Genomic DNA, 12,861 nt, shown 5'->3' with positions numbered 1-12,861 from the left:
TCATTGTACTCTCTTTTACTGAATCATTTGATTACAACTAATAACAAGAATAGTTTCAAAGAGTTTTCCTCATAGTGGGATTTTCCCTGGTCTTCGACTAATCTTGGGGTCTCTATGTGTGAATGATTTTGTTCTATTGTTCTTTTATGTTCAACTGCATTGATGGTGATGATATTTTTCTTTATATATAATTGCATATGCTGCTGAAAAATGATGTGATCTAAATAATGTTATGATGTTATGGGGTGAATGTAATATGTTAATGAAGAAATGAAATTATCAAAGCAAAGAACAATATATCCCTAAGAAAAAATAACATGGAATCAAAGTTGGGCTGAAGAAAATTCATGGATATTACCCCTATGATGACACCATTGATGGAAACAAGAGAGGATGGAGGAGACCTAAAATGATTCTAGGGTTTGAAGGAAACCCTAAGTAATTTGGTTATTAGGGTTTTATGGATATTATGAGGTTAGGGTTTGAGAGAAACCCTGGTTTATGGCAAAGATTTGAGATATGCAATCTAGAAACCCTAGCATGGTCAAAGTGAAGATGTTCAAGCACTTGTGTCAAATTTGATGAAGCCCTAGATGGGATAGTCTCTATTAGGCCTGGTTGCTGATAGAGTTGGTTGAAATATTGAAGGCAACATTGTTATATGGACAATGGACAATGATGGCTCTTGAAGGTTGGTTCAAAAAAAGGGATATGATCACCTCTCATTGAAGATAAGTACCTTTTTTATTTATGATGCTTATTTATGTCTTTACTTTTGTTTAGACTTATAGATATGATTATTGTTTTGATTAATACTTAAGCTTACTGCATATATATTTGAGTATTTCGATGATTCTAACTTCTTGATGAGATATGATAAGTGGATTCTTCTTGAGGATCATTTCTAGTGCAGGAAGAGGCATCTAATGAAAAGGTGACAAAGAGATACAAGATACCTATGTAAAATAAGAAGTTGCACATGTATCTAAACACTACAAGGTGTGTATGGTGTTATGTTTCAGCTACAGTATTAATGACAAGGAAAGCCCTAAGGTATGATGAGAATGTCTCCTTCACAAATGGTTCATGCATATGAAAGTGATTTGGATTCATGGTTCTTATAATGAAACGGTGCACTTGGTAGTAAACAAGTATCTTACCTTTTAGACATGATGAACTTCTTGATTCTATGAACCTACTTAATATTGATCTTTGATATAGTGGTATACTTTACGTTTGGATGACATCTATATTTTTTAATATTTCGATCCCAAAAAGAAGGCTAGTGCCTTGATTCTAGTAGATGGTAACTTGACATTATTGATATTGTTTGTGAAAAACAGCGTAGCCATGATGATAGAAGTATAAAAATGAGATTGATATTAATGATCTTTTGCTGACCATGGTTATGCTTTGATGTATTTAGTAATTATGGAATATGGTAAAATTGAATTCCTTGACTTGATTAAGTTATGTGACAAAGAAATAATGTTGTGATCATGATTCTTGAAGTATACTCCTATTAGCTACTTGAATCTAACCCTTGATAAAATATTGATGTCATGATGTAATGGTGAAATGGATAATTCTAGCATGTTATGACCATGATGGATATATGTTTGACTTTACGATCTAACAAATCTGCTGATGCATGACAGTATTATAGATAGGTTGCTAACTTGAATAAAGATGACTAACCTAGATTCCCATTCAGAGGGAGAATCTCTCCATACGATCCTCACTCCTATTACCATTAGCATTATATGTATATTATTTATTGTTTCAATAATATTTATGGACATGAATAGACAAATATCTAACAATGTTGATCTACAACAAAGTTCTGATCTGAGAAGAGAGAGTTTTCCCTTACTTTAAGCCTTAGTCACACGAAAGCAAGCTTATAGGTGGAACTATAGCCTCTCCGTCGTATAGAAGCAAGGTCAAGGGTGCAACTGTAGTCTCCCAACCACACAGAAGAAGGCCTATGGATGCAATTATGCCTGCAGGACCCAAAAATGAAGTTTTGTGCATGAAATCAGATGTTCACCTGAAGGATTCCAATCCTACATACATGAAGCAGATAACAGAAAGTTATATGAGCAGGGAAGTTTTATTTTTTACTACAATATGAACATGTATACTGAACTTGTGTTTGCAAGGGATCAGGATATGGATATAGATATGTCATTATGATTTAACCATTGAAGTTTGTGCTACAAGAGTTTGACTAGATTTGGTTGATTGATATAGATGAACAGTGTTTGGATTTTTGACATCATAATGACTTAAAACTTTGACTTGATGATTGAGATATGTTTTTGGCTATAGATCTCACTATGATAGAAAATTTGGGATTTGACCTAATGACTAATGATTTAATTTGACAACTGATCATTTTCCTTGACAATAATTCTATGTGCGCATTGTAAGTTTCAGTGAATTATATTGGTATTATGTGTTGACATCATTAGATTTGACACAATGGTTGAATTATTGATAGTTATGGAACTTGCATAACTTATTCTTGGTGTATGTATTTGCATATAGTGACTTATAGTATGATCATGAGGATGACCTAATGAAGATTGGTTAGATAATTAAATGACAAATTGTTGGCATGTTAATAGATAAAGTCATGACTTGATGAGAGCTCTACCTGTCACCTGGTCTAAAGAATCTAATATTTTGATATTGATTATTTTGATATTAGTTTTGATCTGGCATCTAAACTTTGATAAGCTTACTTAGATAATTTTACTGCACAATATTGATTTATGTAAGGTTGAGCATGTTGGTTTGGTAAAGTGTTATGTTTGCACAGAGAATTGTATGAAGCAAGCTCCTAGATCCAGATATTTCCGCATTGATAGTTATCTAGTGAAGTCAGGATGATATGTCGATCCAAACTTCTACTTCAAAAGTGATCCAATGTATGACTTTGCTTTTGTTTTACATATTGATGATATATTCTTGACACGAAATGAGCCTCTGATGATCTAAGTAAGAGGGATATGTCTTATGAAGCTCGAAATAATGAATGATGACCTGATGAATCAATTTCTAAAGCTGGGAAAAGAAAATCTATATTGCGAAGCTATTGAAGAAGTGTTGGAAAGTGGAAATGCAAATCCTTGGACACTCTGATTGAATTTCAAGAAGTTGTGAAGAGATATTTTTGAACTCAATTGTGCAACTGACAGTTGATTGAAGCATTGATGTTTCGATTGAACACCCATATGTATACATATATGTTGTACATATAACCTAAGTTGACTTGTGATTGAGCTACTTCATACACATTGAGTTGTCGCCGAGCACCCTTCAAGATATTTGCATGAGATAATTTATTTTTGATATGAGACATTCTTCCTGTGATATGTGACTTCATGGATGTACTGATGATGTTTGGAATTATTATTGATGAGTGCATCTGAATACTGCCTTAGTATGACATCTACCATGATGTTTTTGGATGAGAGGTATGTATCTTTAAGCACGACCGAGGTTGAGTACGATGTTGCTAGCATGGCTAGCTATGAGGAAGTATGAAGAAGTTATTTGGAAAGCCATTTGAGTAGGTTTTGGATATGACATGGATACATTGCGATGACAAATATTGGATACTCGAGAGGGAGGATGACTATGGTATCTGTTTTGTGATATATGTATATTTTTGTTTTAATATGATATTTGATTTGATGTCTTTTATGAATAGGAGACAGCTTCTATTGAGACATGATGATTACCATATATGAGAATAATGATATGTTTATGATCTACAGAGAGAATCGTTGATCGAGAACACTGACCCAACTCGTCCCCCCTGTCTGAGCTCCCAGGGTGATAAATTGAGATAGAGGGATCATGGGGTTGAGAGATCTTTAGAAAATAGGGTTGTAGATTTTTCTCCCCTATATGTTACTCTTAAGTTTGGAGTAGCAACTCACCTTATCTTGGTCTTTGTAGAGTATACCTCAGTTGGCATCATACCCACAAGCTGGGCTTGTTAGGATTACCACTCCCCATCCAACCCATGGGTTGAGAGTGTACTTGGGGTTGTACAACCCAAGCTAATTATGATGCAGGTGTTCTACCACATGAATCTTGAGGATCATTGTTGGGAAAATCGGTAGGAAATAGGATGGGTTGAGTAGTATCTCCCCTATATCACATATTTCTTGATATGGGGTCATAGAATTTTAGCTCCCCCATGCGATTATGGATTGAGATGTACTCCCCGATGTCATTCCAGGTTGAGATGTGCTCCCTGATGATATTCTCTCTGATGATGATGTAGTTTTTAGAGTTAGCTCCCCGCTAATGTTTCCAAGGTGGTAGCATTGGGCTCCCCACTGGCAGATATTCTGGGTGGTAGGAGTGGCTCCCCGATAGATAGAAGGTGGTAGATTGAGCTCCCCTTCGATGTAAATTTTATTCTTCTCTTAGATTCGAGAATGTTTGGCATATGAGAAGTAATATTCAAGAGATAAGAATGAATTAGCAAGACATGAATTGAGATAAACAAAGACGATACGTGATGATGAGATACTTGTGATTGCATATGATTTGATGATAGGATACATGTGACATGATGTAGGTGGAATTCTCCCTAGTTGAGAGGAGTGTTAAAATATGAAACTATGGTTTAATTCCACTTTGGAAAACCCACTTAATGGATATAATTATTTCATTGAATTCCTCTTTTCGAGAGGACAAAAATCAGCCTAAATATCTCTCAAAATAGATCAGGGAAATTATACTTATGAAGAAAATCCCACATGTGCATATTTGATAATGTCAACCCTAAAGAAAAGTGGACAACCTTGGAAGGGTGTAAATACAAGTGGCCTCTACTTCATTTGGATATCATAATGAGACACACTTATATTTTTGTTTTTGGGTCGCACAAGTCTAAGGCTCGTCCGCGGAGGAACAATTTCACTCGAAGATGAAATTGCAGTGTCTGATGCTCACATTTTTATTTTAGGGTTTTGGGCCTTAGTCGCAAGCACTGTACAGAGAGATCTCGAACGTAGTCACACTCTACTAGGCTCATCCATGTGATCAAAGCATCCCAATCGCACCCAAAACTCATCCTTCGTGTGACCGACATCTAGGGTTTCAAAATCTCATTTGCAGACTACAGTCGCTCACTTGTAGGCTCCAAAGAGGGACTGCAAGCTTTCCAGTTGCATGCATGACTCGTCCTCTGTGTGAATGAGGCCTAAATAATGGAATTTTAGTTGTTCAAAGATTTCTCTCAGTGAACGCAATGTTCAGAAGTTGACTGCAGACAGTGACAGTTCATTACAAGCTTCAAAGTCAAGATTTTGAGTATAAGAATTGTTGGGTTCATTTCATAGATTTTGTAGTTGCTTTCGATGAATAGTTGTATGAATGAATATATGGATCATTGTACTCTATTTTGCTGAATCATTTGATGACAATCTAATAAGAAGAATAATTTGAAAGGGTTTTCCCCATTGTGGGTTTTTCCCTAGTCTCCGACTAATCCTGGTGTCTCTATGTGTGAATTATTTTCTTCTGTTGTTTCTTTATGCTTCGTTGTATTGATGATGATGATATTTGTATTTCTATATAATTACATATGCTAATAAATAATGATGTAAATCCGAATAATTTTATGATGTTACGGGGTGAATGTAATGGGTTAATGAAGAAATTCAATTATCAAAGCAAAGAGCAATATAGCCCTAAGAAAAATTAAAAGTAAGTGTGTTGTTATATGTAGGACCTATGATTACACTACTGATGAACCTAAAGTAAAAAGCTTCCACTCTACCTTAAAATATGAACCTCTAAATCGTTCATGATTTTAAAGAGGAACAACATCACCAGATGGGAACAAATGAAGAAATCTTTTACTAACAAGTAAAAAGACTATTGCAAAGCGAGGGACACTAGGGATGTAATCTTCACAATGACTCAAGGAAAGAAGGAGTCCTTGGAATATTTTGAAGAAATATTCGAACTCGGCTACAAGAGGAAACATAATTCTACCCTAAATAAAGATTCACTAAAGCTTGTTTTTCTAAGAGATGTAAGGGAATATCTAATGGAAACACTCAACATCCTAGATAATGGAGATATTTATCAGCTAGATTATATATAAATCTAGAAAATATTCAAGAACCACTCTAAAGAAAGTAAAAGAAGAGATAGACCTAGTATGAGTATGGTAATTTCTTCACTTATCCTTCCATGCTCACAAGGAACGAAATAGGGGGAATGCTAGAAGAAATGAAAATAGAAAGAGCATTGGCCATTTTTTGTCCAAACTAAACTAGAAGACACTCTTGTAATGAAAATCTAGTCAAAAATGTAGAAATATGTGCTCATTGTGAAGGAACACACCCAACTGACAAGTGCCCCTCATTGTTGGAGCTCAAGGCTATGTACCATGGAGTATAAAGAAGTATGGAATTAGTCTGTGTCATCAATTAGAAGAGGTCAATGACACAAATACCCTTCCAACAAGGTATGTACTACAACCCTCCACAATATTTCAACAGTTGTAATTCAAAATTTCAACCCCAATATTTGTGTCAACCTTGTCCATCTCCTTTTAACATACTCAATGGTAATACTCAAATCATCCCATTTCTCCTCCTTATCATTAATTACAAAATAAATATATTTAGTCGAGAAACCCTTTGAAATGGCGAAGGCATCAAGTAGCTTAGCCACCAACTTTAATTCCTCCTCCTCAACAAACTAATATGCCTCAAAAAGCCACACCTCCAGGACAACCTCAAGTTCATGCTCAACCTAACATAATCCTAATAACAATTAGGATAAAACTATTTACAATAATGATACTACATCTAAACCTATTCTCTAGAAGGTAAAGAGGTTAAAATTAGATCAAGGAAGGTACAATAGGATCCTCCTAATCCTCCTCCAATATAACATATTGTAACGACCCCTCCCACATTTACCCAATTTAATTGGTTTTCCAGGGTAAACATGAGACAAAGAGTTACTATGACATGACCCGACCTCCAAGCTTCAATTATGGAAGTGGGGCCAACAATTGAGACTTACTTACCATATAATGACATCCTACAGGGCTTATAGGACACTCATGGGGCCAAAGAACTACCCCAATTGACCAAACCCTGAGCTAGACTGTGTTTTTAGTGACTTAGACTCCCAACCACATGCACAAGCATGCATGAGTGTAGTTGTGACCCTCTAACTACATGAACAAGCCTACTTGAGTGCATTTGTAACCCAAAATCCTCAGTTCATAAGGTGTGGTCCCAAGATCTGAGCCACAATTCCAAGCCATCCTCCATACCATTGCCTAGAACTCCCTGATACTTTCAAGAATGATAAATTATTTGAAGACTTATCCTTTGAAGGACTCCTTGTCATTTATCATTCTCGATATTTTCATTTTTGAGAATGATAAATGATAAATGCCCTTCCGTTTCCTTCCTTTGCTTGTTTTCTTACTTTCTCCTCTTGGTGCTCTTCTCTCTTTAAAACTCATTCCAAAGCCAAATTGACAAAAGGTTCCACTAAACTATTAAAAGTTGTGAATTGATCCTCAAAATCCTTTTTATCCTTGAGACCTCTATTTTCTTCATTTCCCTCTTTTTTTCCTTCAATTTTCTTCTCATGCAAATTTGTGACCTTTCATCTCCATTTTCTCCTATTTTCTTTTATTTCATAAATAAATGCCAATTAATGGCTCTTTTTCTTTGCCAATGCCTTTGCTAATTTCCTTAGCCATAAGTAAACCAAAATTAAAGTGACACCTGCTAGGATTTTTTTCCCAACATTCATCTTGGAATACATGTCCCATGACCTTGGACTTATTATTTTTACTTTATTAACTTTATTACATGAAATTTTAACTCGGGGTTGTTACATATCTAGAAGAAAAAAGGAAGGTACTTTTTCCCCAAAAAAACTCCACAAATCTGGCCCTCTCCTGAAAGATTGACCAACAATAAAAAGAATACACAATAAGAAACTAAAATTTTAGGAGAACTAAAAAATTTGTGTGTCAAAATTATTGATTTACAAGGCATTAAGGATATACCTATATATAACAAATGCATAAAATAATAATTTCCTAAGAAGCCTAGGAGGACGAAGATGGATGCTTCTACCTTGAATGTCATAGGACAACAAGAAGAGCTCATACTTAGAAGAATGGTTTTCCCTAATTATTTAGATCTAGGTAGCTCGGTTATAGATGTCCTTATCAACCAAATTACAATCCCTAATACTTTGATTGACTTAGGAGCTACCACTAATGTCCTGACTAAGGAAACAATGCTAAAGCTCAACCTCCAAGACTTTCAAAGGTATGCCATTATAGTGCTTCAACTTTTTGATTGGTAAATAATGGAACCAAAAGGTATGATAGAGTATTTCATGTTATTTATTGGCTCTTGGGAATATCCCACTAATTTCCTAGTCGTACAACAAAATACCGTGTTCAATTAGTACCCACTCATTTTAGGGATACCTTGGTTGACAAAAAAAAAATGCATATTCATTTGTATGGATAGTAATATGAAAATAACCAATGAGTAATCCCAAAAGCAACTCATACTCCACCCTCCTACTCAAGCACTAGCTGAAGCAGAAATTCCTAAAAGGGTGGAAGATGAAGAAAAAAAATATCATATTCCTACATCAACCTATCCCAATTGTACAATCGAAAAATCCCTATCTTGCAAGCAAGTTGATGAAGACACTCAAATTTCTAATTTTCGACAAAATTAGTACCATCTGACCTTTCAAATAAATGGATTAAATAGTCTTAACCACTAGCAAACTCTACTAGTTCAATGGAGAATTTACTGGTATAATTAATTATTGTTGAATGTGATAAATCTACCACCAAAAATATAGAAATCACCACCCTTATTGTTGATCAATGATCAAACAACCTTTAAATGGGATTATAGGGAGATGAAAGGTATCCACCCCTCTATTTGTACTCACAATATTTACATAAATGAAAATCATAAACCCATCAGACAAACTAAAGAAGAAAAAACCTTGCACTAACAAATATTTCCAAAGAAGAATTACAAAAGTTTCTAGATGTTGAGTTCATCTATCTAATTTCTAGAAGTGAATGGGTATCACCAATAATTATTTTCCCTAAAAAGAATGTAAAATGGATTATATGTGTGGACTACAAGGAGCTACATAAATCCAATAGAAAGGACCACTTTTCCTACCCTTTATTAACCATTTTTTTAGATGTCCTAGCAAGGAAGAAATTCTTTTTATTTTTTTATGGGTTTAGTGGGTATAACTAAATCCAAATTAGTCTTGAAGACCAAGCCAAAACCATATTCACTTGTCCTTGGGGAACTTTTGCATATAGATTTCTTCCCTTTGGTTTATGCAATTCCCCTACCACATTCCAAAGAGTTGTACTCAACATATTCTCATATCTTATTCATGGCACTATAAACATTTATATGGATGACTTCACTCCTTATGGGAGTAGCTTTTAGGAAACCCTCAAAAACCTTAGTAATTTCATTTTCTTCTAATTGAAGGGATTATTTTAGGACATTACCTGTCTTCAAAAGGAAATGAAGTGGATCCAAGTAAGGTGAATATTATCAAACACCTTCCTATTACTATGAAGCAAAAGGACGTTAAAATATTTCTTGTCCATGCAGGATATTACAAGAGATCCATCAAAGACTTTAGTGAAATTACTTCTCCCTTGTTTTCCCTACTAGATAAGGATGTGGATTTTTGTTGGACACCCAAGTGCTAAGAATCCTTTAATTGCACAAAAGATAAACTTAAAACATCATCTATTTTGCAAGGACCTAATTGGAACCTTCCTTTCCATATTCATATTGATGCTTCAAAAAATATAGTAGGATAAATTCTTGGTAAATAATAGGATAGAATTCCTCGTGCAATTTATTTTATTAATAAAAATTTGACAAACAAAAAACTAAATTATATAGTGACTGGAAAGGAATTTCTTGTTGTTGTTCATGCTCTTAATAAGTTCAGACATTTTGTCACTAGTTACCAATTTTTTTTTCTTATAGATCATGATTCCATCATATATCTAATGAATAAACCTAATGTCAATAATATAATTATCAGATGGTTCATGTTGTAACAATTTAGTATTACCATAGTTAACAAATGAGGGAAGAAAAATTATATTGTGTATTTTCTATCAAGATTAACAATTTCTACAAATGAACGGGTGGTATATGACCACTTTCTAGTTGAGCATCTCTTTATCCTGCAAAGTGCTTCCTACAAATGGGTTGTAGGATGCTTGTTCAAGCTAGGACCTTATCAGATTCTGGGAATATGTGTAAAAGAGAATGTGGCACAAGACGTATTGGAAGCCTACCATGATGGGCCATGTGGAGGACATTATGTAGCCAAAGAAAAACATACAAAATATTGCAGGCTTTTTTTCTTCTCACCTACCTTCTATAAATATGATAAAAAAATACACCTCCCATTGTGATGGATGTCAGAGGATAGAGAATCCCTTCGAAAGGAATAAAATGTCACTACAACCACAAGTATCATTGGAACCCTTTGAAAAATGGGGTATGGACTTCATAGGACCCATTAATCGTCCCTTAAGATAGAAGAAATACATCATTTTATGCACCAATTACCTGAGTAAGTGTGTTAAGCGCTATATGAGCCCCATGTTAGCCGAAAAAAACCTTTTATTAATATTTATATATTGAATCATTACATTTTTATTGTTATATTTTTATGTGGGCTAGAACCCCTCATGGTCCCATTTTATTATAATTCTATCATTTGTCTATGATATATATATACTAAGGAGACCTAGTCTTAGGATCATTAAAGATTGTTTTATTCATTTTATTATTTGTAAAAATGAGGTTTCCCCCTCGAAGTGGAATTTGATTATTGGTTTCTTATCATTTCTAAGGCGCAAGGATCATAACATTTGGAATCATAGCTCTTGATCTTAGGGTTTTGCTGCTTCAAATAAGTCATTGTGGAAACTTCACTACAGGTTTTTTTTCAATCTGGTTTCATATGGTGAAACTTACAGAATATTGAGAATACATCCCAAGGAATCTATGATTCAAGTTTCAAATGTTTTTTCTCTATATTTTCAAAGATATGGTCTAAGGAAGTTATGGTTTTTGAAGGTTCCTAAATTTTGTTTCAAACAGGTCAGTTCGGAATTTTCACTATTACGTTTTTCTATGAGGCTTCAGACTATGAATCTTGGACCACATCGAGAAGACATATTGGTGAACATCTGGTCCAAGTTTCACAGTCTCCTAAATTCAATCTCAAATAGGTCAATTTGGCATTTGTACTATAACTTTTTCTTGTAAGGCTTCATGAAGTGAAACTTGGACCATATTAAGAAGAAACCTTGGAGAATATTGGATTCCATTTTCAGAATTTAGTTCGCTATAATTTGAAATTTATACCCTATGGAAGTTATTGTTTGTGAACAGTCATAAAATAAATCTTAAACATGTCATCTTCGTATTTTTGCTATATCTTCTGGTATGGAAATTTTCAAACTGTGAAATCTTCAAGAATTTTAGGAGACAGATAGAGGTACCTCAAATGTAGGTTCCAAAATTGTATTTCAAGAATTTGACACATGGCACACTATACAATTTTTCTCATGGGAAGAGTCCAAACAAGTCAACAAGTTTTGGAAAATTACTATAACTTTCTATTGGCACATTAGATTCACTTCACACTTGTGGAATCGTAGAATCTACATATCACAGTATTGCAAAACTAATTTTCAGATCTAGAAGGCCTCAAATCTCAGATATATACCAATAAACATTTAGCCATTCTGATGTTCTCCAAATTAAGGTACGTAACTTACTAGTGACCTAATTGTTTCATAGAAGAAACCCATTTTTTTGATGTAACAAAGATGAAGGCTATCATTATTTTCCAACATGCCTCCAAAGAAAGCTACTACACCAATGAAATATATTGAAGGGCCATCCTTGACCCATGAAGAAAGTGAAGGCCTAGAATTTAGGTTATCTTAATTAGAGAAGTTTAATGAAATGAATGATAGTATGTTAAAGAAGGTGGATTTCTCAATTTCTCAAGAAAAGCTTAAAAGAGAAATGGAAAAGAAGATAGAAGGAATAGAAATGAAGATGAATGAAAATAAGGAAAAAATAAAAACAAATATGAAGTAAAATAAGTAGCAATTACAAAATCCATGATTTCTATCTTGGAGAGGCTTCCTAAAAGAGATGTGGAGATCGAAGGAAATCGTGAAAATAATAAGAATTGTGTTGTTGATAATAAATCTCATATGGGAAGTATGTTATCACAAATCGAGAGCACAAATGTTGAATCACATAGCCATATTCATGAATTTTCAATCCAAGATCCACATCATCAAGGATTCAAGCCGACATCAAGGAACAACAACATTCTGAAGATTGATATGAGGAAATTTTATGGTAATGATCCCGTAATATGGATATTTCATATGGAACAATACTTTGATCTACACTAAGTGGCATCCTTACAAAAGGTAAATATTGCATCAATGTTTTTAGAACAAGAACAACATGTATGGTATCAATGGCTTTTTGAAAGAAAAAAAGGATTATGTTATATCTCAGTCCATTTTTACAAAGAATTTGATAGCACATTAAAAGGATTATGTTATATCTTGGTACATTTTTACAGAGAATTTGATAGCGCAATATGGATATATTAAGAGGAACACATTCTTCGATAAATTGGTAAATCTTTGACAAAAAGGTCATGTTATAGAGCACATTCAACAATTCCAAAAGTTGAGTCTCAAAGTAAAGAATATTTTAGAGGATAACT

Source organism: Pinus tabuliformis, chromosome 3_1, assembly GCF_031772625.1.
Source record: "Pinus tabuliformis cultivar Carrire ecotype Pingquan chromosome 3_1, CPIR1, whole genome shotgun sequence".
Taxonomy (NCBI): Eukaryota; Viridiplantae; Streptophyta; class Pinopsida; order Pinales; family Pinaceae; genus Pinus; species Pinus tabuliformis.
The sequence above is the reverse complement of the archived record's forward strand: the minus strand, read 5'-3'. Positions refer to the sequence as shown.